Consider the following 4,979-nt stretch of genomic DNA (forward strand, 5'->3'; position numbering starts at 1 on the left):
AGCCTTGGAGGAGATTATGTTGAGAAATAAAAAAAAAAAATTCTTAAAAACGTTGTTTTTCTTGGTCAGGCCGGAAACTTATCAATCCACCCTCGTAATTGTTCAATTTTGAATTTGTCTAGCTTAAAATTCCCTAAAATGGTATAATTTTTACAATTTTTAAATTCATTAATTGATTCTTTAATTTAGAGCATTGAAAATTATAAAGTGGATTTACATTTTAAAGTCTGAAAAAATGTACAAAATTCCTGGTCAATAAACAAATAAATAAATTGAAACTGTAAACCTGAAATAAAATAAAACGGTTCCGAAAAAACATTTCAAATTATACGTCAGATAACAATGTTGAATCAGCCACTGTTGAAATTCAATTTATTGAGGGTTAAAGCATTTAAGAACTTCTAAATATCTTTTAAAATGATTTGCATTTTTCCTAAATCTTTTTGAAAAATTATGCCAAATTAAAAGAAAATTGCTTAAAATTTTCCACATTCATTTTTCATAGTTTCGTAAGTCTTTCTAAATCTTTTTAAAGATTCTCTTAAATTAATTTTTCAAAATAAAAACTCATTTTCAATTTTCCTACGAATTTAAGGAAATGTGTTTTATTCTTTTGAAGCCCTTCACAATTCTTAAAAATCTTAGAAATTTCTTGAAATCATTTCAGATATTTAATTAATTTTGAATTTTTGTCAAAACTTCTAAACATTTCTTGAACTTACTTGCATTTTTTCTAAAAACAGTAGGTCTTACATGGTTATTTATACATCACAATTCAACAATTTTATTGGCAAATTAAATTTTTTTGAATAATGTAATTAAAATTTTAACGTTCCAAGTTTAGTTTTGTTTCTTTCATTTGTAATTACGGGTTTTAAATGAACAGTCAGTTATTTATAAATATTAGATCATTTTTATTTTTCTGAATTAAAAAATTTCAAATTGACTGGTTTAAAAAAAGAATATTTTAAACTGAAACAATATTTGAAATTTAATTAAAGCTATTATATACGAATATATTGTTTTAAAGTTATTTAAAAATTAAAAATAGTTTATAATATTTCAATCGGGTGTTTACATTTATCTAACTAATAAGAGTTTCAAATTTAAACAGTTTAATTTTTAAAGTTTAAATCTGGAAATTCTAAAAATATGAACTGATTCCGAATCATCTTGTAAAATAAATGATTATTTACTTTTTAATACTTAAAGTACAGTTCAATTTAAACTGAATGATATCATAATTGAAAAATATAACAAATTTAGCTAATTATTTAAAATACGGTTGAAATCAAAGCTGGACAGATTTATTTTTTTAAATTAGTAAAATTCTCAGTCAAAAAATAAATTCACTGTCATTTCACTGATTTCCAGGTCCAGCGACTACTCTGTATTTGAGCTCGATTTTGCCCAAAATGTCAAATTTTCTACATTAGACTCAACACTTTGATATCAAATATAATACATTTTTTATTTACCTCGACCTGGGATTGGGCATCCGGATTTTGCATAACAAAGTACGAATTATACTTATCATGATTACTTTAATATTTGTTTCTTATTTTGCGTTAAATTTTATTCTTAGCTGCGCTGAAACATGTATCTCTTTAATAAATTTCTATCACGACAATTCATAATATGCATGGAAATTGAAACAGTCTTGTTTTTATATTTTTTATCTTGTTTTTTACGATTAGAAAAAAACTACGCTTCCTATGAAAAAAATATTCGTAACAAATTTGTAAACCTTTTGTGGTTGAATAGATTTTGTCTCACTTATTCACGTAGCTTGTATCGTTGTACTCAAATATAATTTTTTTATTTTCAATATTGTTTTTCAAAAATACAACAAAAAATACTTATCCTACAAAAAAGTAATTCCTGAAAATTTTGTTATTCTTTTTCAGGTGTACAGTTTTTGTCAATCTATCTATTTTCGTACCTTATTTTGTTTTCCACAAAATGGAGCATAACTCCAAAACACAGTTTTTTCGAAGATTGAGACGAGAATTATTAGAAAAGTAAAAACATCTCTGAAAAAATGTTTTAAAAAAAAGTCCCGGATTTTTCCCGGTACTAAAAACTCCAGGCTTATTCTCGGTTTAATAACATTTAAAACATTCCCATGTGCTTGAAGTTCTGAAAGCTCAAATCAAAGAAATTTTTTACTGATGACTTTGTAAACCAGAAAAAGTTCTAAAGTCTTTTTTTAATTTATATTGTAAATAATTTAATATTGAAACCGAATTATAATGCGTATTTTAAATTGCAGTTGGAAAATATTTATGGGCAAAATAGAAATGGGGAAAAATATTTCGTTCATTTGAACGTTCGGAACTTCAGGTACATAACATTCCCGGAATAATCACAATGTTCGTATACAAAGCTCTCGGAGGCGAACGAATTTCTGAACTCGTGTTCTGAACACAAATAAATTCTCGTATCGTGTGTAAACATTAGATGCAATGTGCGTTTATACATGTTGGCAGGAGGAAACCCGAGAAAACGCACAAAGCGTACCATTTGTTTCCCCTCTTTATTCAGTCTGGGAAGTCTTTTGGAAATCACATATTTGCCTTTCTCCGAAAAATTGTAATTTCATCGCAAAAGGGCCGAAAGGCTACCTCTCTTACTTCGAAAAGAGCTCGGTAGTTAGGGACTATACTAATTAGTAAAAACAGCGAATAATTCAATTCTATTAATATTCAATTGAAATCTCAAACTGCTCCCCAATAGTTCCAAAACAACTGCGATATTTTCGCTTACAAAAATGGGTATTTTCATATAATAAGGTAAATCGATATCTTATACCTGAAAATGAGACGTAAAAAGTTTCTTTTAAATAGCTACTTATTTGGTAACGAAGTTACTTTTGTAAAGAAGTAACGAATTGGTAACTAGTGGGTACTTAACATTCGATTCGTCTTTTTTATAACAAGCAATAAATTGTATTGCTTTTGGAATTCTTTTTCATTTTCACTATCTATTCAAATTGTGGCAGCTAGTTTTCGAAATAATTTTAGTACAGAGTGCAGCGGAAATCATATTGAACTAGAGAAGGGATTATTTGAACGACTAACCTTTCGAAAAATGTAAATTATTGCTGTTAAAATTAAACAAGGAATCAATGAATGTTATAATTAAATGTTGGTCTAATTTACTTGAATAAAGTGAAAAAGTAACCTATTTAAACCGTAAAAGTGACCAACAGTGATTAACGTTCATTTGAATTCAATAGAATTAGATGGAATTTATATGCATACCAGGTGAACTTTGAAGAATTCATGAGAAATGGAAAAAGCCAATCAATAAATACAATTTGAGTGAATTTAGAGGAAACGAGAATATTCAATGAAATTAATAAAGGCGTGAATTTAGAGGAATTAAAAAGAATTTGATAAAATGTCTAAGAATCCAAGGTCAGATTAAAGGACTTCAAGGTTAATTTAAAAAAAAACTAAGCAAAATTGGTTTAAATCCATTTAATTGAGTAGAATTAAATGGATTTAGAAGAATTTAAGTGAATTCAATAGAATTTAGAAAAAGCTGAAAAATTCAAGAGAATTCCAAAGTATTCAGGATTAATTAATAAGAACGTAGGGTGAATTCCAAATAAATTCAAGCTAGTTGCAAACAATGCAAAGTATTGACGAAATTTAAGTAAATTGAAAAAAAAAACAGCGAATTAGATGAAATTCGAGTGAATTTATAGTAATTGAAGGTAAATTAGAAGAATGCGATGGAATTCATAAAAAAACAGCGTGAATTATGACGATTTAAAAACATATGAGAAATTCATGTAGTTCATCAAAATTGAAATAATTTGAAAAAAATCTAAGGGAATTCAAAAGAATTTGATAAAATGCCTGAAAATTAAAGATGAGTTAAAAAGACTTCTGGGCGAAATAAATGAATTGAGTAGAATTGAGTGTAGTTCGAAGAATTAAATAAATTCAGGATTATAAAAAAATTTAAAGTAGCATAATTCAAATTAATTGAAAAAAATTCCAAAATATGCCATTGATGCCTAATAAAAGTTTTTAAATGCATATTTCTTTTGTCGAAAATATGTAGATACTTTTTGTACAATATTAAATATTCAAAATTGTCAACGAATTTTAACGTGATCCTAAAAGCATTTTAAGCGAAAGGGGAGAGATATTTTTCAGTCATAATTTTTGAGAAAATTAATATTTGCAAATGTCAAGTCTGAGAATCAAAATGTACAGTTTTCATCAGATGTTATTGTTTCTGTTGTAACATTTCATATCTCAAATTGTCTTTAAAACACGGAAAATTAAGTGATTTTTGAAATAACTAATTCAATCCGAGCCTTTAATATTTATTTATTCAAAAACTGAAATAAAAAACCAAAAGAGTGCACTTTTTTAATTCGTTTTAAAGCTCCGCAAACATAAAAGGCTTCTTTGCAGATATATATAAGCATTGCATAATCTCGATTAAATTTAATTCTCTTTTCACTAATAGACGCATTTCTCTATAAATACTCTTTCGTAATAGATTTACGTTTTTTTTCCATCCGACTACATGATTTTCATTGTAAAATAAATAAAGAATAAAAATTCAATTTGAGGTTTTAACTTTGAACAAAGGTAGAATTACTGTTGATTAATTAAGTCTTTCATCAGTCAAATTCTGTTTAGCTGTGAAGGTTATTTTCTTAAATCCTCAATTAGAACGGTTTAATTTTAAATATTTGATTTTGCCAAATTTAGACTAAATTATTCAATTCTGGACGTTTTATTTTGATATTATTTCTATTTTTAACAGTTTATAGAACTTGTTTATTCTTGAAATATTCTACAGTCAAACATTGATCAATTTTAAATAATTTAGTTTTCAAAATCGGGAATTTAAAATAATTCTATTTTGATGAACCTATACCTAGAATTTCTATCCAACTTAAAAATGACTAAATTGAGTTAAAATTAAAAATTTTGCAACACTTCAAAATTGTA

General features: G+C 26.2%; 1 protein-coding gene across 4 annotated transcripts in view; it reads right to left on the reverse strand.

Moving 5' to 3' along the window:
* Positions 1-4,979, reverse strand: part of LOC117178928 (early endosome antigen 1) — a 50,892-nt gene that overhangs the window by 44,932 nt on the left and 981 nt on the right. The gene's annotated exons all lie outside the window — the stretch shown is intronic.

Source organism: Belonocnema kinseyi, chromosome 8 (assembly GCF_010883055.1).
Source record: "Belonocnema kinseyi isolate 2016_QV_RU_SX_M_011 chromosome 8, B_treatae_v1, whole genome shotgun sequence".
Lineage (NCBI taxonomy): Eukaryota > Metazoa > Arthropoda > Insecta > Hymenoptera > Cynipidae > Belonocnema > Belonocnema kinseyi.